General features: G+C 62.4%; 1 protein-coding gene across 1 annotated transcript in view; it reads right to left on the bottom strand.

Moving 5' to 3' along the window:
* Ptp4a3 (protein tyrosine phosphatase 4A3) overlaps window positions 1-22,172 on the bottom strand; it is a 38,991-nt gene extending 16,819 nt beyond the window's left edge. Inside the window, exon 1 of the mRNA XM_076836034.2 lies at window positions 22,087-22,172. The gene's annotated coding sequence lies outside the window, so the exon portion shown is untranslated. The remainder of the gene's footprint in view (window positions 1-22,086) is intronic.
* Between the last annotated feature and the right edge of the window lie 471 nt (window positions 22,173-22,643).

The following is a 22,643-nucleotide window of genomic DNA, read 5'->3' as shown; positions in this document are numbered from 1 at the left end:
AGCTTAGTCACAGGCAAGGCCACTGGGCTCCACAGAGCATCAGGACAGACAGACAGCGAGGCCCACAGTTACCAGGGCCTCAAACCTTGTGGCCCCTCAGACCCTGCCAGGCCCACCCTGAACCACTCTGGCCTCCAGTTGAAGTTGACCGCTAGCAGGGGCTTAGGACCATCCACCACCGACCAGGATGACCCCTTCCATCACCCACAATGCCCTCTGCCCTCCCCAAGGTCAGCACTGGCTGGGGCGTCTTCTGCTCCCTCCAGCCCCTCTGGCCTCCCTGCTCCCGTCCCAGACCTCAGGACCCCGGGGGGGCGGAGAGGCATCGCTTCATCGTCCTGTTCCACCCGTTGTTGAGCGCCGCCCGCAGCAGGCGCAGGCGGAGCTTGGCAGAGGCAGGACAAGAAGGGGCAGGACAAATGGGAGCAGGGTGGGCAGGCAGCCGTGGTGCCAGGGGTGCCCGTGCAGCCCTCGCTACTGAGGCCAGGGCCACTTTGTCCCTGGAGCCAGGCCTGGGCCTGGCTCCTCCGAGAGACCCCGCTCTCCCAGGCTACGGGTACAGGTTAGAAGGTGGCATTGTACCAGTGCCACCCCTCACTGGGCTGCGTGGCTTACCCCACCCTCGCCACACACAGGGTCAGCTCCGCTGCCCGCTCCTCCACACCAGCTGCCTATACACCCCTGTGGCTCCTGAGGAGTAGCCCCCACCACCTCCAGCCCTTGGCCCTGCTTGTGCCCCTGCCAGGGCCTGTTTCTCCCCGCTGTGCTTCAAACACCTCCCCCCAGGGAGAGTCCAACCAACCACAGGTCCTCTCTGATGCTCAGTTTCCTCATCCATACAATGGGACAGAACAGCCACTCCCTTATGGAGCTATCAGTTATCAGAAGTAATGCGTTCAGCCAACCAGCCCTCCCACCAAGGCGGGGACCAAGGTAAGGACCCTTGTGTCCCTGCCGTGCAGGGCAGGTCAGTCTGGGTTTGGTAAGTCAGCTTTGCCACTTCCAACCCACACTAGATAGGGAACCAGGGGCCATATCATCTGCCAACTCACCCGGCAGCCACCCACACACATGGCAAAGCCTAGACCAGGGCTGCAGGTAGAATGGCGGCCCTTGGGGCTGGGGTTGTGGCTCCGTGGTGCAGCGCTCGCCTAGCACGTGTGGGGCCCTGAGTTTGATCCTCAGCACCACATAAAAATAAATAAATAAAATAAAGGTACTGTGCCCAACTACAACTAATAAATCAATAAACAGAATGACAGCCTTTGCTCTACCACTGCTCACACACCTTCCATGGCTCCCTGTGGACTACAAAACCAAATCTGGGCTTTTCAGCTCGGCTCACTGCTTCTTAATAGGAGGACAAGGGAGGGAGGGGCTGCAGGAGTCATCCGTCCAGCACCATCTCTCTCTGTGCAGACACACCCCTGCACACTAAGAGGAGGCCAGTGCCCTCTTCCCCTAGGTAGCCTGAGAGTAGCCTCCCCGCCTGTGCCTCCCCTGCCACAACCCATTCACATGGGCTCCAGGCCCCACGTGGGCACTGGCTGGAGTCAGGGGTGAGTGAATGGCCGTGATCCACCTCAGGGAACATAGCCAGGTGGAGGTCAGCGGGAGACCTGCAGTCGCCAGGTCAGACAGCGAGGGAAGATTCGCCACAGCAGGGAAGATTCATGGGGCCTCTCTGAGGAAGTGGTCTTCAGGCAGAGACAGTGGCCCACACCCCAGACATGGCAAGGGCCTCCATGGTGGGGGACACACAGACTCTCCACAGAGCCCCAAACAACAGCACACACCAGTGTCTGCCCTGCTGGCAGCTCAGAGCCCTTTCCAGGCGCATCTCCATGAGCGCACCGCCCTGCACAGGTCTCCATGCACACCAAGGTCCAGGAGGCCCATCTTTCTCAGGGGCTGATGGAGGGCAGAGCTGTCAAGACCTGGCTCTCTGCTTCCATACCCATGTTTCCTACTCTCTACTCCCACCCCAGCCAATCACCCAGCCTCCTCTGTGCAGAACGCAGACCTAGGGAGACTTCAGATGCACCAGGGGGCCTGCAGGGCAGAAGCAGCCAGGGACCTCTCCAGGATGCCTAGCCACTGCGCTTCCCAGAGTGTCCACTCAGAGCCCAGGGACTCTTGCTCTGCACACAGCTATGACCAACCTGGAAAGCCAGCCACACTGGAGCACCTCACAGGGATCCACCTGTTAACCCAAGGTGACAGCAGATGCCACACAGCGACAGTGAATATGGTTCCCCCTAATGAGCACCTCCTCCACGGAGCTCAAAGCCTGACAGGTCAAGCATCCTGAGGTCCTCCACTGACCAGCTGCAGGGAGGCGTCCACAGCTCTCACCCCACCCAGCCACTCTGAAAAGAAGGGCTCACCAGCCTCAAGGGCTGTGGGGACCATGCCCCAGCTGCAGAGGGCATGCTTACTGCCAGCCCTTCATTTGATGGCCATTCCAACCCCAGATCCAGGCCAGTTTAGTCCCGAGTCCTCTAAGGCCAACTATGTACCAGAGTGACCCAGGACAGTTCCATTCATGATAGCTGTCCAGGAGCAGTTGCTCACAGCAGCTCCCTTAGTGAAGGGACTAGTGACCAGGGATAAACCATGTGGTCACTGAGTACTGATCCTAATCCAACCAAACAGAATAGGGCAGTGGGGCACAGAAACTGCCTAAAGGCAAAAGAGCCAGGCCGGACCACCCACAGGACTCCAGTCCCTGTGCTACCAGGGGTCCTGTCCCACCTCTGATGTGAAGCTGGCACGGAATGGGGCGACGGTGCTCTCAGGAAACATATGCACAGCCACGGAGGCTGGTGCCAGGTCGGAGGCGGGCTTGGGCACCTCGCAGGGTGCAAAGGGCTACAGCAAAGCAGAGGCTCCGCATGCACAGCTGGGCTTCTGGACCCAGACAGTTCCACTCTGGCCACCAGGGCGGCGCCCTCCCCGCCTGCCCCTGGCAAGACCTGAGATGAAGACCACACTGCCCCCACCCAGGCCCGCCAGGCGGCGACACTCACCCAGCCAGTCCTCTGCACTCCAGCTCCACGCTGCTCCGGCTTTATGCCGCCTTGCCTGCCTTCGCCTTAGCGGCAGAGGCTGGGGCGGGAGAGCGGGGGCAGGGCAGTCCCCAGGATCCCAGACCGGCCCAAGCTCGGTGGGGACGCAGGGTCCCAGGGCACCCTGGCTGGCTCAGCGACAGAGCCCCTCCCAAGTGGGGCGGGCCAAGGGGCGGCCCCAGGGGCTGGGACAGCCCCGCCCCACTGCCATGACCCTTGCAGGGGTTACCCAGCCCAGGGTCGCCTGCCCCGCGGGCTGCAGCTGGGAAGAGGGCCCGGGCAGTCCTCCCTGGCTGAAATCACTGCACCCTACCACTCCCACCCAGAAACACCCAGGGGCTGGGATCGCCCTTGTAGGCAGCAGCCTGGATCTGGCCCTGAGCCCGCTCTGGCGCACTCGGTTCATCCTGGGGACAACCCTTCCTCCGTGAAAGAAGGGAGACAGCGGTGCTGCTCCCCCACCCGACCCATGCCCGACCCAGGCCCCTACCATGCTCACCGCCTCCCCAGCACTCACTGAGTTCCTTCCGCCGGGAAGCGGGAACCCTACCAGCTGGGGAAGAGGGTGTTCCTGCTTCCCAGAGCCGCCACTTGCCCCTCCCATCAGGATGCTGGCCCTGCCACCCTGAAGCAGAGGGTCCTGGGGCAAGGTATCTCAGGCCAGACCAGCTCCCAGGACTGTGCCCCTGGGGCCAAGGAGCTACCAAGAGTTCATGCACATTCTGCACCCCCTGGGGAGCAGCAGGGCTACCCCTAGCTAAAGAACTGGCTTGACCTCTGTCACCAAACAGCTGCTCTGTGACTGCACCACCCCTGCCAAGCCACCCCATCCACATGGTCTGTCTCCCCAAGTCTGCCTGCCTGCTGCCCACACCCACTCCCCAGATAGAAGCCTTTCCCAAGGGGCCTGGACCAGCTCCTTAGCACTTTGGCCAGTGCCTGAAGCCCTCCTTAGTGCCCAGCCCTTCCACCTCTCTGCCCCTCAAGGCACCCAGGGCCCCTGCCAGGCACAAGACACTTCTTCTGCCACCCGGCCTGGCCTCCTGCTGCGCTCTCCCCCCACCCTGCCACCTCTTCCCATCCTCCCCTGTAAGAACCTCTCCTGCCCCTCTCTCTGGGACAGCCTGAGGCCAATCTGTCTGGATGACCCACAACAAGCCCTTTGTGTACTGCCCCACAGAAGCTGCTAACCTGGGATCATTATGCACAAATGGCCCGGAGGGCAAGGGCAGCCTCTTGCCAGCAGCCCAGCCGCAGCCTAGTGAGGACTCCCCGTCTAGTGCTCATCCGTTGCCTCCCAGTGTAACCGAGGACCCAGTGTGGACCTGGCCCAAGTGGGGCGCTCTGACGTGCGCACACTGACACGCGCACACAGACGGGTACACATCAGAACAGATGCCTGCGCCAGGAAGAGGAACCCATTGCCCTGCAGTGGCTAGCCCACAAGCCCCCCGAGGCACCAAGCCCAGCAGTGCTGCCCTCTGCTGCGCCCGCCCCGCTGCGCCCGCCTCAACACCTCCAGGGACCTCATGACCCAGTGTTCGCCTTTCTAAGGTCCAGGGCCCCAGAGGGCTGGAGCCTTTGGTGGAACCTCCCACTGGAGGCCCTGGACTAGTCACCCCACTCACCCTGAGGCAACCCAGCCTGGTCTCGGACAGAGATGCTGAATTCACAGGGGCTCCAAAATGGTACCCTTGTATATAGGCAGGTTCCCAGCCAAACCCCAATGAGGGCCCCATCTGTGTTTGCACACAGAGCCAGGCTGGCCCAGGCAGTTGGGAGCCGAGTTCACAGACCTTGGCCCCTGTTCCCTGCTCTCGGCTCCCTGTCTGGAGAGCCCAGAATTCTGATTATAAGATGCTGGCAGCAGCTTCCAGCTGTGAGCGGGAATTCTAGAGTACAGGGCATCAGGTCAGGAATTCTGCAGCTCCAGGATCCTGGAGGGTTAGAGGCAGACTTGAAAGCTGCCCTGGCCTTGGCGTTAGACCTGAGTACCCACAGTCTTATACTTCCTCCTGGGACCCATTTGGGCTGGTGCCGACTCCTGGCACTGTGCCACCCAATGGTGACCAGAGGCATGGAGTGTCATAGATCCATTTAAAGATAATGGCCTATAAGAGGGGGTTTGTCCCCCACAAACCCCTGCCAGTAACATAGAGGCCCAGAGGAGGTCCCTGACTGGGTTCCTGAGAACTCGGGGTCCCTAGATCCCTAGGCATAGCCTCTGTCCCTCCTGCCACACACATGGTACCACCCAGTGGACCCCAAAAGACATAGTGAATCACAGGGCAGCAACCAGGCCTCCAAGTCCAGCCTCAGAGCCCAGAATTCTGATTGTAAGATGCTGGCGGCAGCATCTAGGTGCATCCCACAACCCAGCGGTCTCTCTTGCTGGCCAGGATTGGGCTCTTCAGGAAAGTCCTACCCACCTGGGGTCGCCTGCCTTGGCCTCCACTGCACATGCTCACCAGGTGCTACAGTGGACCCAAAGGCCTCTCCTGGCTCTCTGGCCTTGTCGCCAACACTCCAAAGGGATGGTGGCACCGCTCCCAGCCGGGAGCACAAGTGCCTGAGGTAGGCAGGCTGGTCGTCAGAGTGACCCGGGGCACACCGGGTACACCACGGGCTCAAGCCATGCCACTCAGCAGAAAGGACCCAAATCCTGCTGGATTCCACGTGCCTAGTGCCAGGGGCCCACAGTTCCTCTCCATGGAAGGAGGTCACAGCTCCTCCTCGGGATCCCCATATCATATGAGGGACACCAGCACTAGGCAGGTCACATGGCCCCTCCCTGATGCCTGACCCCGACTCTGGGAGCAGGGTTAGATCCCACCCAGCCCGCTCCTGGGAGGGGAGCTCTGCTCTTGGATGGGAGCCAGGCTCCCGTTGACCCCACCCCCTGGGCGCATTTCCCCTGCAGGACCCAGTCAGCAGGCTGTGCAGGAAGCTGTGGTCCCACACGGCAGCAGGACCTTGAGACATCCTGGTATGGTTGGCACTTGTGCACTACACCAGAAGCCCTGACCGGTCAGCAGCTTGTGTGCCTCTGCCCATGTCACAGAGGAGGCGGCTGTGGCCTGACTGGAACCCGGGTCCGTGAGCTTCCCACAGCCCCCATCCACGATCAGCCACTGCCCAGCTCACAGCCCATCAGTTCTGAGATGTCCCTCCCTGAGCCTGGGTACAGCCTTGCGAAGAGTGCAGGCCCGGAGATCCCTCTGTGTAATGGTCTTGCAGGGTCCCAGCATGGCCCTGTGTCCATCAGAGCAGCCCTGGAAAGCACCCGTCACCCATTTTACAGATGAGGAAACGGAGGCTATGGCTGTGCATCAGTGACAGGTCTGAGGGGCTGGGAGGGGACACAGAGCTGGCCTGGGATGGGTACGCCCTGTGTATTCTCCTAAAACTGCCAGGTCCTGCAGTCCTGTCGGGCTCCAGGGGGCCCAGCACCTTGCACCTGCTTCAGCCCAGGAACCCCCGCGCTAGTCCCACCCAGAGTCCAGGGTCCCTGAGGCTAGGCAGACAGGAAGGGGTTTGAGGTCACAGAGCGAGCCAGGGCCGCTGGCCAAGGCCCTGTGGACACATGTCAGAGGGCCCTGCTGGAGTCGCGGGAAAGTGTTCTGACCTGGCTTTGGGAGGCCACGTCCAAAATAGCCAGCACGCCCAGCGAGGGGCTCAGCCGGGCACGTAGGCCACTGCCCCAGGGCTGCCACACTGGCCGGGAAGGTCGTGGCTATTTCTGGGCTGGCCTGGTGGTGAGTGCACTTTGGGGTGTGGTGGGGGGACCCACGCAGCCACAGCCCCCGAGCCATAGAGATCCTGCGGGGAGTGCTGTGCCGTGGCCTTCCCTGCAGAGCCCCCTCCCCACCAGACTCCTGGAGCTGTCAGTGTGCTGGCTTCACGCCGAACCCCTGGGGGACTCAGGTCATCACACAGGTCATGTCCTGTGCTGGGCACCAGGGTAGGGCAGAAGCAGAGCTGGTCCCTGAGATGACGAGGGCCCCCGCTGGAGGCCTTCAGCTGCTCCAACCAGAGCACGTGGCGGGGTGGACACGGCTGGGGTTCACATGCCACATGGCTCACCTCGTGCACGTGCAGGCACCCCACACACGCCAGGCCCTTAGAGGCGGACCCCGCAAGCCCACCCAGAGGTGCCCACACGGGGCCCGCTGTGTGCAGCCTCCCCTGGGCCGCTCATCATCTGGGTCCCAGTCCTCACCTCAGCCCTGCCAGCACCAGTGCCAGCTGACATGAGGAACCTGAGCCACAGAGAACCCTGAAACTTGTCCCATGACCCCAGTGGCCTCCGCTCAAGCCCAAGGCAGGAGGCTCCCAGGCAAGGGGACACTCCCACCAATCACCTGACCCTGGGCTTGACCCATGTCTCTTCAACACCCTTGCTCAGCCTGTGCCACTGCTCCCAGAGCCCACCCCTCACAGAGTGTCACCACATGGGGGTCTGGCCTGTTGACCCCTGGGCCACCCACTGAGAGCTGTGGGAGGGGCCACTCCCTCAGCCTACTGTGCCCTGGTTTGCCGGGCTGAGGGCCAGCTCTCTGAAGCCATCCTTCCTGAGGCTCTTAGGTGGTCCGCTGGGACCTGGGGACCCTTGCCTTTCTAAGAGGCCTTGCCTGAGTCCCTCAAGCCCCACGGTGGGCCTGGCACCCCCCGGGGGCTCTGAGAGGACCCACACTCAGGCTGGAGCTGCAGGGGCCTCTGCCTGGTGGGACAGTGCCTCAGCACTCAGAGTAGGCTGGGTTCAGGGGACTTAGTTCTTGCGGGACTTGTCAGAGCCAGACTGGGGACTTCGGGAGTGTTGGACACCAGGCACTAGTGACCAGGGTATTCACAGACCTTCAGACGCAACAACACGGGGCAGGGTCACCAGTGCTTCAACCCAACACCCAGCCTACACGGGCAGCAGGAGGACAGCAGCCACAGCTCACTGCTGTCCCTGTCTCCCTTGCCAGCCCTGCCGATGTCCCAGAGCAGCTTCCCCGGCGAGGGCAGGAGGGGTCACTGGGCAGTCCCGGGAGGTGGGTGTTAGGCTGAGCTTGCAGGTGCCAGGCAGCCGCAGGCTCTGCCTGTGGGAAGCCTTTCTTGGGAGCTAGGCGGGGCTCCCAGGAGGACTTTATGGAGAACCTGAAGGACAGGCCAGGAGCACGTCCTTTAGCTTGGGGACACCCAGCCTGCTCCCTCCTGTGCCCTCTGGCATTGCTGCTGGTGCCTAGCAGGCACAGGTAGAAGGAGGTCAGGCCCCAGGCAAACAGGAGGCAGGCACAGGCTGGGGCTTCCCAGCCCTCCATCCTGACCCTAGCCCAGGGAGTGCCAGCTAGGGGTGGAGGGAGCCCTCAGGGGAGCCAGTCGGTCCAGCCAGCTGCAGAGCCTCAGGGTGACCTCTGGGGTAGGGAACTTGCCTGAAGTGGCAGCACCATGCTCAGATGGACACCTGCCGAGGGCCAGACAAGGACTCCAGGAGGGGGCTACGGTCAGGACCTGGGGATCAGAAGGCCTTAGCCGCACTTCATCCACAGCCAGGCTCTGGGGACACACAGGGAGCTGGGCAGACAGCCACACAGAGGGACAAGGAGAATGTCCCATGGGGCTACACACAGGAGGTGGGTGCCTTACACAGCAAGGCCACCTTGTCCCCAAGCTTCTGCCCCTCCCTCCCCCAGCTGCAGTGCTCGGCCAGGGCAGGAGGGACTCCCCACCTCCTTTCCACTTGGCGCTCCCACCAGACCCTCGCGGTGCAGCTGTGGGCATCTGCTCTTCCCCAGCAGCTGGAGGGCCCGGCTGCTGGAAGCCCACAGACCCCGGAGCACCTGCTCCCTGCTGCAGGGCCGTCCTCATGCTTCTCCACGGAGGTAAATTCCAGCAAGAGGAGATTCAGCGACCGCTGTCCACGCAGGATGGCAAGTGTGCCCAGGAGCAGTGGCTGTGCTCCTCCCACCAACTCCAACCATCACGGCCACAGAGACTGTGACTGCTGACCACCTCAGTCCCAAGGGCTTGCCTATTCCAGGCACTTTCACATGGATGGGGACAGACACCAGCCTGCAGTGTCAAGGTTCTGCCTTGTGGCCCAGTCACACCCCGCCGCCTGGATACCCCATGCTTTGTTTCTGCGCTCCTCGCGCGGAGATATCTGGGCCATTTCCAGGAGCATTTTGATGTTTGCCATCGGGACGGAGCCAGGTGCACGGGACGTTGTCAGGGCAGGGAGGCAGGGCATGGCTTACCAAACAGGCCCACCCTGGGTCCTGCTGGGACCTGGGGAGCAGAATCAGAGGGACACACAGAGGGATCAGGAGCTTGGGGCCTGGCAAGTGCAGGTGGGAGGGGCTGCAGCAACACAGCAGGACAGCAGAAGGCAGCCCACACTGGGACATCTGGCCGTGCCCTCCCAGGCCTGGCAGGCTGCTAAGGGAAAGTGGGCTTTGCGGAGGCTCTGGGCATTTCCCAGCCATCCAGTGGGGTGGGTCCCAGGCAATGAGGACAGAAGGGACCCTGCCAGGGCCTGGCCCACTTCCCCAGGAAAGCTCGAAGGTGAAGGACTTGTCAGAGTGGGCCTTCAAAGAGGGGAAGGGTTTGTCAGCATGCGAAGAGTTAAAGCACACCCGGGAGCATGGGGCAAAGGTCATTGAAGTCACGTGGATAGAACCGCAGGAGGCAAAGCTGGGGCCCCAGAGGCTATTCAGACTGTGGGACCTTGAGCGCTGGACCAAGATGGGAAAGAAGGGACTGAGCTGGCCACAGGCTTGCAGGGTAGTGCAGGCCACATGTGAGTCCATTCACACTTGACCACTGAGTCTGGCCCTATCTGATCACACAGTGGGTGGACATCCCCAGAGTCAGGTCATCCTCGGGCAGTCTGGGATGACACACCAACAGGACACTACTGGACACACTGTCCCTTCTTGTCTTAACAGATCCGACCCAGAAGAGCAAAGGGGAGGGTGTCTCAGTGAAGGTACAGCTGGGGCCCAGGAAGCTGGCAGTGGGAGGAACCACAGAGTCCTGGGGCAGGCGGCTCAGAACCGCGGGCACAGACAGGTCCCACAGTCCTGAGTCCAGTACAAAGCGAGGGAATGGAAAGTCCCTCAAGTCCCCAGGAGAGCAGCCCTGGGTGGCTGCCAGGTGAGAAGGAGAGTGCTGCCCCAGAGCAGGACACCCAGAGTGACCACGACACCAGGCAGCATCTACTCAGAGCCAGCCTCCACCCTGACACCCAGGTATCCCAGCCCCTGCCCTGTCCCCTACCTGGTGACACCAAAGTCAGATCACAGTCTCCTCTGCTCAGACCCCTCAAGGGTACCCTCATAGCCCCAAAGAAAAGCCACATCCTAGCCCTATAGGTCCCATGACCGGCTCCATCCACCCTGACCTCCTTCCACAGCCCACTCCTGACTGCACCAGCCTCGCCTGCCTCCAGATGTTCCTGCAGCCGGCCCAGCACCCTCCCGCTCCCAGCCTCACCCTGCCTGCACCCGTGGCCAGGAGCATGTGCCCCTCCAGCAACCTCCTCCTTATCACTCAGACATCGGGTTCTGTCCTGGGCAATCTCACTAACCACTGCCAGCACCCCATCCACCAGACCTCACCTGGCCACCTGGCATCGCCTGTCCTCCCCTCCCAGGGCCTCTCTCCCTGCAGAGCAAGAGCTCTGGCATGGTGCCACCTGTCTGCATACAGTAGGAGCCCTCTTGACATCTGAATGCATTTAACTGCCCTGTGAGAGGTAGGGCAGGGCCAGTCATGCCCAACAGGTGGAAGGGGATGAGGAGGACCTGGCCTGGCCAGGAGCCTGCTGCCATCGAGGGTGGAGTGATGGCCAACAGCAGGCCTGTCTCTTCCCACCTGGTTCCTTCCCCCAGGGACCTGGTGCCACTGCTGCCAGACAATGTCCACAGCGCCTCATGGATGGACCCAAAGTCACTGCTCAGAGATCCCAGGAGAGTGGACTCCAACCTCAGGGACTCAGGAGGGCCTGGAGGAAGGACCTTCTGCTGGAACCACCCAGGGAGCCCTCAAGGAAGACAGGACATGGCTAAGCGCCCAGAAAGAATCACGCTCGCGGCTGAACAGGCCAGTAGTCAGGAGGCCAGGTGCACAGGACTGAGGGTCCCTCGGCTGGTGGCAGGTCCTAAATTGAGCCTGTCAATTCAGGTTGTGGGCCACAGCAGCAAGCCTGCCCATTCCCCTGGGCACCCCATGACTCTGTCTATTGGTGACCTATCTGTCCTCCTGTGGACTGTGGGCTGTGGTCAGCAGGTCAGCCCATGCATCCTGGGGCCCTGATGGCAACATGGGGCAGCCAGAGTGGGGACGGGACGACCCTTACAAACTGAGCACTTTGGTCATTTTTAGCTACTTCCCAAAGATGCCCAGCAGTGTAGACAGTAGGTCCTCAGCGTGGGTGCTGCCAGCAGTGGAGGGGGACTTTCACCAGGGCTTCCTGGGCGCCAGGTGCTGCTCTGAGAGCCTGGCACAGGCATGCTGGGGCGTGAGAGGCACAGGGAACAAAGCAGGCCCCTCCTCCACACTGTCCCCGCTGCCTCCCACGGGCTCTCAGGAGTCCCTGAGGATGTCCCCCCTCCAAAGACACTGTGAGCCTCTGGGTCACTGCCTTGCTGAGTCCCTCTAGGAACCAGGCACCACACAGTACTCTCCAGACTCACCACCATGGCAGCCCCTGGTTCCCAGAAGCCCGCTGTCCTGGGGGGACAGCCAGTCCTGGGTGCTGACACGGACTCTGGAGACAGGGGTCCCCGCCACCAGTGCTGCTTCCTGGCTGGACCACAGAACACCATGCCCAGTGCAGGCGTCGGGACCAGCCAGTGACCCTCCTGAGACACAGGCTGGTGTACCCACCACCAGGACTCACGGAATATGCACGCCCACCCAGGACCCCGCGGAGGTTGGGGTGACCGGCCTATGGCACCAGTGTTCTCCTGGGCACCACCAGAGGCAGTTCTCAGGCCGGCCACTTCCTCCTATGTGGGGAGGGACTGCGAGGAAGCTGCCCAGGAAACCTGTCCCAGGGTAGGGCTTTGCCCCCAGGAGCCAGGAGCCAGAGGGGAAGTGGCGGAGGGAAGAGGGCGTGGGGACAGGCAGGACAGAAGTGAGTGGACTGAGGCTGAGGAGCCTGTTGCCTGACCCCAGAGCCCTCCCAAATCCTGAAGGCAGAGGAGAGGCCTGGACAGGAACCAGGCAGCCAAGAACACAGGACACAGGCCCACTGGGTCAGAGTCCCGCCTAGGGCCAAGCAGCCCTGCTGGCAGTGTCCGTGGGAACAGTCCCCAGGTCCCAGGGGCCATACTCAGGCGAAGGAGACTGCCACAAATGCCAGGGCTGCTGGACATGTCCTGTGGGGCGGAGCCCAGGCCCCTGAGTCAACTCCAGCATGTCCAGACTACGGGCTGACCTGGGGAGGTCCCAGGGGAACCCCCAAGAGGGGATGGAGGGCTGGGGGAGGCGGGGGAGAAGAGGGGTCTGCAGGGCCACAACCACCAAACGGGGCTGGACGAGGCCTGCCCACTTCACCTCCCTCACCTCACCCTGCCCCTTGGAGCCCCAAAGCCCCCCCGCCCACTGTGCCCTGGGCTGTATCCTCTGCCTGCTGCCTTCCCCAAGTCCCTTTTCCTGGGTACTTCCTCCTCCCCCCAGCCCCCACCCAGGGTGGTCTGTGGGACTAATGTCAAGGGCTCCTCCTCCAGATCCCACATCACATAGACCACCCAGGCTGAAGCGGGCTGAGGCCCATCTGGGTCTCGTCTAGGGCCTGTGGGTGTGGGAGGGTGGCTGACAGGACGGGTGGACACATGGACCCTGCTCCAGCCCTCAGCACCTCAGGGCTCCCAGCCCTGCCCAGCTCTGTTCTCCCAGCTCCCTGCCCCCGCTCCAGCGGGGACTCCACAGCACAGGCCCCCAAGCTGTTGGCTGTCCTCACAGGCCTGGGAGCCCCTGGGGACAGCCCTTCCGGTGACTTCCTGCCAGGGCAGCCAGGGGGAGGGTAAACAAGGCCTCCAGATGGCTTCCTGTGGCTGGGCAGCGTGGGAACTGCCGGCCAGGGGAGGCCATCAAGGGGCGGGTGGGAGCAGGGGGGTCTGCACCATCTGTCAGCAGAGCATCCACTGCAAATGGGCCCCTGCCCCTCGTGAGCCTCCAACATCTGCCAAGAGAGGACTTCATGTCCCCACTTGCAGAGGGAGACACTGAGGCACAGACAGGCAGGTCCACCAGAGGCCACAGCAGGACTTCCCCTTAACCAGCTGCCAAGAGGGGCAAGGGTTGCTCCAGGCCACCTGCAAGAACAACGTGGTGTGCACCACCACCAGGCCCGCTCTCATGCCGGCGTCACTCCCCAACTGTGCCACCTGCCGGGGCCAGCCAGACAGCAGCTTCCATGCAGGGGAAGGGGCCATGGCAGCAGCTGCCACCAGGTTGCCTTGAGGATTACAGAGGTGCCCACGTGAGTCCCTGCTGCCAGCCCCAAAGAGGCTCAGCAGGTGCCCTGTGGGTGATGCTGTCCCACTGGTCCCGAGCTGGGGGGGAGGGGGGACTTTCAGGTCCCCATGTTGTAATGCTGTCCCACGGGCCCTGAGCTGGGTGGGGGGGGTCGCCTGCAGGTGCCTTGTGGGTAATGCTGGCCCAGTGGCTCTGAGCTGGGTGGGGGGGTCGCCTGCAGGTGCCCTGTGGGTAATGCTAGCCTAGTGGCCCTGAGCTAGGAGGAGGGGTGTCGCCTGCAGGTGCCCTGTGGGTAATGCTGGCCCAGTGGCCCTGAGCTGGGTGGGGGGGTCGCCTGCAGGTGCCCTGTGGGTAATGCTGGCCCAGTGGCTCTGAGCTGGGTGGGGGGTCGCCTGCAGGTGCCCTGTGGGTAATGCTGGCCTAGTGGCCCTGAGCTAGGAGGAGGGGTGTCGCCTGCAGGTGCCCTGTGGGTAATGCTGGCCCAGTGGCCCTGAGCTGGGTGGGGGGGTCGCCTGCAGGTGCCTTGTGGGTAATGCTGGCCTTCCGGCCCTGAGCTCGGGGGGCCGCCTGCACCTAGCTCACCCCTTCCTGGAGTCTGGTGGCTCGCTCCTTCCACACCACCATACCACCTCCCACAAGTCCACCTTGACTGTCTAGCAAGGCAGTCCCCTTCCTGCCCCACCATGACCTCAAGGCCTCCAGAAAGGTGAGGGACATATGCTCAAGAACAGTGACTACTGCCCCCTGCAAGTCCTGCTCAGTCTTGGGGTCCTTCTTGGGGTCAAGACCACTCCTCTCTGTCTATTCTGATCCCCCACAAGGACAGCCAAGCTTGGCAGCCTCCTGAGAGGCACGGGGAAGTGGGACCAAGGCCCTGCCAGCAGCCTGCGTCCCTCCCACCCCACGGCAGCCAGGAGAGGGGCCACAGGGTGACGGGGTGACAGAGCCAGGCAGCATCAACCCTCCTTCTCCCGGGCCCAAGGCTCTGTGCTGGGACCAAGAGAGACTGCACCACTGTCCAGATGCATGTCTATGGCAGAGGGTTAAAAAAACAAGGGTCCACCTGGACCCAGGGACCAAGGGTACTGTCAAGGCCATGGGAAACCTCAGTGAGATGTCACCCTGCCCGTGGGTGAGTCGCAGGTCCAGGGCTCATGGCAGTGAGCTGTTCCCTGGTCTGTTTAAGTTCCTGCACTGAACACGCCTCAAACTGAGCATGGTAACTGCGCCTCTGGAGCAGTGCGTGCCCCTTCCTCTGTACAGGCTCCCGGGCCAGCCAGTGCTGTCCTGCACGTGCCCAGCTCGCCACAGGAGTAGCACCTAACAGGAAAGCTGAGGCACCGTGGCTGGCACTTCCCAAGGTTGCTGGCCTGGAAAAGAGCAAGGGCCTGCCTGCTGGGATCCTGTGCTTGTGACTTGACATCAAGGGACTCACTTTGGTCCGCCCCTACCCTGCCTGCTGGGGGTCCCGTGGTCTTCTCCTAGCTCCCCAATCTCCAGATAAGTAAACAGAGGCCCAGGAAGGGCAGAGCAGGCCCAGATTCACCCAGAAAGACCAGGCAGAGCTGGGGCCGGGCCTGTGGCTCCCTAGGGCCCAGTGGAGGAGACATGGAGGTCACACGGGGAGGGGCAGCTGGGAGCCCCGGGTACCCCCTGAGCTTTCCCTGGCAATTCCCAGCAGATGGGCCTCTGGGCAGAACGCCAGAGAGAAGCAGGACCCTGGAGGAAGGACCTCAGTGCTAACCCCAGGCAGGAAGATGAAAAAATGTTTGCCTTGGCAGGGATCCTAGGGCCAGGCCAGGGTGAGGGGCTCAGCTCTGGGCACCAGCAGACGATGCCAGGGTGGGGTGCCAGGAGGAAGGGGCACCCTCTCTGGGTTAGGAGCAGAGTGGACGGGCAGGTGAAACCCACAATGCATGGAGCAGCAGTAGGGCCAGTGCTGGACAGGAGGCGGGCAGGCAGGGCTCTAGGGGGACTGGGGGGATCCTCCCAAGTCAGTGGGCCTCTTCCAGGAAGCCTGAGTCACAGGAGGCCCCAGGCTGCAGTGCAGCCAAGAGCCCATGGGAAGGGGACAGGGCAGGGCAGGCCCCCCACCCCCCTCTCCCCACCCAGCCAGCCCTAGCCTCGGGTCCTTGGCGGGTGAGACCGAGGCTGTGGGAACGAGCTCTGGCAGCTCCCGGGAGGGGCAGGGACAGAGAGCTCGGGACAGTGGAGGGAAACTGAGGCTCGCGAGGAATTCCTGGCAGTGACGTTGTCAAGTAGCACCCCGGGTCACCTAGCTCTGGATGCCGGAGAGTCTGAGCACGCAGCCCAGCTGGGCCCTCACCATCCACACCCCAACCTCCTTTCCTAAAGTTCTCTTCTCGTCCCGGACATAGAAGCCCCTGGACCCAAGGACCCCAGGCCCCTGCATTTGAGCCTTACCCCTCCTGCCCATCCCCACAACTGCACACCAGGGAAATCGGACCCCCCATAGGGGCCAACGAGCCACACTCCTGCCACTTTGTCCCCAAGACACGTCTGGCAATGGGACCACATGCTACAGTCTAGAGCTTCCAACCTCCCCCCTGGTGGCTCAGCGGGGGAGTCAGAATCTCCAGGGGGGCCTTAACTGGCCAGGTATGATTCCCCAGCTCTCAACCACTGCTGTGGTCTGCCTTCTTGCCCACTGAATGGTCCTGCGGAGCAGAGACCAGGCTTATGTGTACCCTCAAGGGCTCCCCAGCAGAGAAGCTGGCCCAAAGCCACTCCCTGGCCCACTCACTAGCCCACTGAGGTTTTTGACAAGCAAACAATTCCTAGCACCTGTTTGGACCTAATGGCCTCTTCCCTGCTGCCCCAACTCCCCCAGCCCTGACCAGGAGCAGTCCAGACAGGCCTCTTCCTTCCCAGCCTACATGGGCCATCCAGGGTCCTGGGTCCCATCCAGGCCTCAGCCACATGTAGCTGAGCACACAGCAAGCACTTAATAAAGGTGGGGGCTCAGCAGACCGAGGACAAAGGAGGCACTGGTGGTGCCAAGGCCGAGAACCAGGGCAGCAAAAGTCGTCCACCCAGATAGGGGCCAATCTCTGAACGAGTTTATCCCAAGGACAGAGGACAGCATCCCACACGGGCAGTCCTGAAAGGTCACTGACGTAGAGGTAGGAATGCTGATCCCAGAGGACTGGCCAGGCCCCAGGACTGAGGTGCTCAGGCCCCAGGCAGGCGTTCTTATCTAAATGTCCACCCCACCCGGCCCTACAGGGGCTCCCAGGGGACAGGTGCCCAGGCCCCAGGCAGGCGTTCTTATCTAAATGTCCACCCCATCCGGCCCTACAGGGGCTCCCCGGGGACAGGTGCCCAGGCCCCAGTTTCCCCACGGGAATTCTCCCCAGGGGAGGCGGGTCACTGGGGCCTTCTGATTTCAGAAAGCGGTGAAGACCTGCCTCTTGCTGTGTGGCAGGTGGACAGGTTTCCTGTTGTCACAAGAGTGGAGAAGGACAGGGCGGGGGAGAAAAGCGCCTGGCACGCAGCGGGCCCTACAGACCCTGTGGTCACCTTCCCAGAGCCATGGTTTCCCCACCATCACACACGGGCCGCAGGGCTGTCCTGACAGTCAGCCTGACCCGGGAATGGGCTGGACACGGTGGCTCTTTCCTGAGCCGCCAGAGTCCCCGCCTGGCTTCCTGGCTGGGAAGAACAGTGGGAGGGTGCCCTCCAGGCCCTGCAGCGCGGGGTCCCAGCAGACACAGGACTCGCGCCTCAGCTCAGTGGCCCAGCACACTCTGCCCATCAACCATGCAAAGTCACTGTCCAATTAGATGGAGGGACACTGAGGATCAGAGAGTGGCCCAGCTAAGCCAGCCCTTCCTAGGCCAAGCTCCCCACCACCTGCAGCCCCTAACCTACTTCATTCCCTCCTGGCTCAACCATCAGAAGTGACCTTGACTCCAAGTGCATGTCTATGGTACAACCAGCTCCACAGGGCAGGCAGGGCCCGGGTCATCCTATCCACAGTGGGCCAGAACTGGACACACAGTGGGCACTCATGCTTTACAGTCTGGGTAAGGAAGGAATGGCAGGCTGGCAGCATAAAGCCCAAATGCACACCACCTGGTGACCCCAAAGCTGCACCCCAAGGACCACTAAATAATGGGAACCTCCCTTGCCAATTTACTGACCTTCCCCAGAAGGGAACAGGGTGCCATGGTGATAGGCACAGGCCCCAGGACCAGAGAGCCAAAGTTCAATCCTGGCTCTTTTGCCCATGAAATGCCCCTGGATGTCACTTCATCCCTAGGGTCCTACCCGGCTGCAAGACAGGATGATAACATGATACCTCGCCCAGGGTGTGCCTCCCCACCTGAGAGGGACAGGAGAGGCCACTATGGTCTTAATTAACAATACTCACAGCCCAGACGACGACACTGCTGACTGCCACTGCCACCAGGCACTGCTGAGGAAACCCACCTTCTCATGGCTGCTGGTGTGCAGGGCTGGGGCACCTAGGATCACACACCAGGCCTGTCCCCTCTGAGGAGTGCAGGGAGGATTCTGGGCAGGCCAGGCCAGGCCAGGGGAGGCCAGGGGAGTGAGCACCTGATGTCCCCAGCCTGGCTGTCACCTTGGGCAGCAGCAATGACTACCATGCAGAGCCCTGACGTGGGGCTCCCAGATCTGTGCCATGAGCAGCAGATGAGCAGGTGGGCAGCAGGAGGGCCCTTGTGTCCTGGGCTTCAAGGAGTGGGGAGCAGCAAGGAGAGGTGACTTAACAGTCCCCCACCCCAACAGCACCCTCCCCAAGGCTCCTGGGGAAAGTAATACTGCATGCCTACCCTCAGAGAAGGCTCTAGCCACACAGTCATGTCAGGTGGCAGACAGAGCTCCCTAGCCTCAGCCCAGGACATTGGCCTGAGGCAACAGAGCCTGTACCCAGGACCTGGAGGAGTAGGGTTTGCACAGGGGTCTTCAGGGCCACCACCTGCACACAGTGGTGACTTGGATCATGGTCTTTGAGTGCCTCGAAGCAGGAGGCTGAGCTTGCACTTGGAACTTCCTGTGTAAAGGTGCAGGTCAAGACTGCCCAGTTGCTATGGTGATGCCCTGCTTGAGGAGATTCTGTGCTAAGTATAGAACTGTCAGTTCTGACCCTGAGTTCACACACCAGCTGCCAGGGATAGAGAATATCAGTGCAACTGGATAATTATAATTGCTTGCAGGTGCTTCAAACTTCAGGCCTGCCTGCTTTGGAGAAACTTTCTCACAGAAACCCTTTTATTTTTTTTTATTTTATTTTTTTGGGGGGTGGGATGCAGGGGAAGGTACCTTGGATTGAACTCAGGAAACTCGACCACTGAGCCACATCCCCAGCCCTAGACAGGGTCTCACAGAGTTGCTTAACACCTCACTTTTGCTGAGGCTGGTTTGAACTCACGATCCTCCTGCCTCAGCGTCGGGAGCCACTGGGATTACAGACATGGGCCACCACACCCGGCTCACAGAAACCCTTCTGATGACAAAATCTATATAATAAATGTGCTGAGTTAGCTCTGGGTCATTATTGTTCCTGCACAGAGGACAATGTCCCACCTGGTTCCAGCTTTCTCTCTATAAGCCTTTGTCCTTCTTAATCCCCTATCGCCCCCCGCACTCCGGGTTCTAACTAACAGCTTGCAGGTTACGGTGACCCTTCCCCCACCCATGTGCTCCTTTTCTGAACTCCTACAAAGGCCTTGACCCCTAAAGTGAGGGTCTCAGGATGTTGATCTGAGGCACCTGGTGCATGGTAGACAGGTAACCCCCAACCTGCTGGGTGAACTCCTACTGAGCCTTCAGCACCCACATGCCTTCCCCACCCTCGGTCCCCCACACTGGCAGGGCTGCCCGTGTTACCCCAACCTGCTCCACTGCAGAATCTAGCTGGGGCTGCACCATCAATGGCCAACAGGACCCTAGGCCCTCCCCTGGGAGCCCACTGTGTGGGCCTCGGGTCCAACTGACAGGGGCTGGGCAGGCTCAAGGCACGCATGCCACCACCACCCACAACCAGACCAGCCTGCCACGCCCCAGGTCGCAGGTGCACCCAGAAGCTGAGGCCCGCAGCGCCCCGCCCCTCCACCAGGCTGGGTGGGCGCTCATAGCACCTCCTCCTGTGCTTGTGGCCCCTGCAGAGGGTCCTGGGAGGGGCAGGAAGGAAGGAAAGAGGGTCCTCTTCACCACGTACCACCTGAGCGCCAGGTGGTGTTGCCCCTGGGCTGATCCTCACGCCCGTCCGGTCAGGTACACCTATCATCGCTCCCACTTCACAGGTGCAGAAGCTGAGGGACAAGGTATTAAGAACCTGGCCAGAAGCTCGGAGCCTAGCCTCCTGCTGCTGCCCTTGCCTGCACTGAGTGAGGCTACTGGGCACAGGCAGGGGTGCCAGGGACCAGAAGTAGGGAGCAGCAAGAGTGGCCAGGTGGGAGATGGGGCAGATAAGAGAGCACCCTGGGGTGGTCTGGGAAGGTTCCTGTAGGAGTGTCCCAGCCGCTAGGTGGGGGGGCAGCCCAGACAGGGCATGGTGGGGGGGCAGGGCAGGAGCAACCACGCATCCCCTGTTGTCCAGCCACAGCTGTGAACAGGTTTGAGTCCTCTGGGGAACCAAGGAAGCCCAAGGACTTAGGGAAAATAAGTGTCCTGCCTCCCAGGCCCAGGAGCTCCCAGCACTGTCCCCTTGGACAAATGCCACCTGGACACCATTCTGTACCCTTTCCACTTCACCCACCCTTGCAAGGCACCCTCCCAGAACTGCAGTCGCCATCCGGATGAAGGGCAGGTGCACAGGCCTGCACTGCCCCTGGTCAGCAGGCTCCCAGGTCACACCAGCTCCCCACAACGATGCAACCCTCCCCAACCCCATGGGCAGGGAAGCAAGGTGGCGCCTGGGAGTGTTCACGCCACAAGAACTGGCCAACGCTAAGTATCAGGGCTTTACACTGTTGCCAGTTCCCCTGCCAGATGCCCACGTGCCATCTTCCAGCCCACCCACCCATGGTGACTCCAAGGCCCCAAACTGCCTCCTCATCTGAGAAGCCCTCCCACCACCCTCCTCCCACCCCCATGCCCACACCTGTGGCTCTGTGCCAGTCAGCCACCCTCTGCCACGTCCTGAGCTGGGCTGAGGAGAAAGGCGACACCTCTCCTCAGGGTCAGGGAAGACGTCCTGGGGGAAGGCTAAGGGCAGAGAGCAGCCTGGAGGCACCTCTCTTCATCATGTGCACTTCCTCCTGCCAACTGACCACCTGTGGAGGCTGTCCACCACTTGCTCCACCCGCCAGGCAGCCAGTGGGGTCCTCAGGCTGGGCCCACCATAAGCCCCTTTTGAATGCAACACCAGGCCCGGCCCAGAGTGAGGGCCAGGCAAACACGCTGGGCATGTGGGGAGTGGCCAGCTCCATCAGGGGCATTGGAGAACAGCCCACATACTCCAGGCAGCCTGGCTTCAGTCCCACAGCAAGGGTGGTGATGGGGGCCTGCCCCTCCTGGGTCTCCTCACAGCAGCCTGCAGGTGGGAAAACCAAGGCTCCCGGGCCTGCAGGTGAGGGCTGAGGTTGCCACACCTCCTGGGCCTCATCTCCCCATCTGAGAAGGGCCCTCAGCAGCTGGCATGCAGCACTGCCGAGGGGCCTCTGTCCAGGCGAGACCACAGGCACTGTCCAGGGACCTCCACCTGCTCTGCAGCCCTGGCAGCAGACCTCTGCAGAGTCCACTCACTACACTGACACCCAGCCCAACCACCAAGAGCCCACAGGCAGAGAGAGGAGGTGCAGTGTGCAACTCTGGACCATGGATCCACAGGGCCAGCTGGCCTGGCCCCCGTGCTGCCCTCTGCCCCACTGCCACAGAGGGGCCAGGAAGTTGCCCCTCCGTGAGCAGGCCCTGGCCTGCAAGAAATGCCAGGTCAGGATGATGGCCACTCAGTTCAACCCTGCTGGTGGCCAACTGCCCAGGAGATCTCAGGGGCAGGTCAAGAGTCACCTGTTTAGTCCCTGTGCCACCTGGGACAAGGCCACAGTAGGAGGGGTGCTGGGAGAGATAAGGCACCTCCGGACACTAGTACTCATCAGAGCTTGGACAGGGTCCCAGGTCCCTGAAACCTGGGGCTCAGCCTGCCACTGTCACCCACTGACCTCCATGTTTCCCAGGAGGCAGGGAAACCTGTGCCCAAACCCTGGGGACAGGAGAGTGGAGGAAGATGAACCAGGGTAGGGGTCAGAGGTCTTCAGCGCCCCTCGTGACGGGCACGGGGCCACCTCTTCAGCCAGTGCTGTCCTGTGCTCACATGGGACTCACTCCGTCCGCGTCCCTGGGGCCAGCCCCTGCACGTGGCAGCACCAGGCCGGGCCCACGCAGGACCGCGGGGCGGCCTCAGGGCGCAGGTCCCGGACCCGCCGGGAGGGAGGCGGCGGCTCTCCGCCTGCGCGGCCCCGAGGCGGCGGCGGGTTCGCGCGCAGACGGCCCCCCACGCGCCGGCACCAGGCGCCGCGCCCCGCGCGCCCCCGGCCGAGCGGGCGCCGAGGAGACTGACCTGGCGGTCCGGGCGGCGCCGGCTGGACAGGCGGAGGGCTCGGCACGCGCGCACGCGCGCAAAGGCGCGGCCTCGGCGCCGCCGGCTCGGGGCGCGCGCCGGCCCGCTGGGTCACGTGGACGCAGCCCAATGGGAGCGCGCCTCGGCGGCCCCTCCCGGTGGGGGGCGGGCTTGGGGCCCACCCAGGCCCCCTCCCGGCCGGGACCCGTGGGCTGGAGCAGTGGCCAGAGGCGGGTGGGCGTCCGCAGGAGCCAGGGCGGAGAGGGTGGAGAGGGCGGGCGCCCAACAGTAGAGGCCCGGGGCTTTGGACAATCTGAAGTCCTCAGTTTCCCCATACGTGGTCTCCGGCTCAGTTCCAGCCCACCTGACCCGGAGGACTGGTTGCAGCGACGAGACGACGAGGCAGCATCTCTCGAGCCCAGAGACTTGGGGTCAGGCCGGAGTTCGAGGCCGGCCGAGGTGGTTATGTGAGGATGGGGCTGAGAGCTGGCCCCAGGAGACGCCCTCGCAGCAGGTGTTCAGAAGGGAACCGAGGCCCCGGAGCGGCCCTGGCCCAG

The sequence above is a fragment of the Callospermophilus lateralis genome, chromosome 16 (assembly GCF_048772815.1).
Source record: "Callospermophilus lateralis isolate mCalLat2 chromosome 16, mCalLat2.hap1, whole genome shotgun sequence".
Taxonomy (NCBI): Eukaryota; Metazoa; Chordata; class Mammalia; order Rodentia; family Sciuridae; genus Callospermophilus; species Callospermophilus lateralis.
Note: the sequence above shows the minus strand (reverse complement) of the source record. Positions and strands in the feature narration are given on the sequence as shown.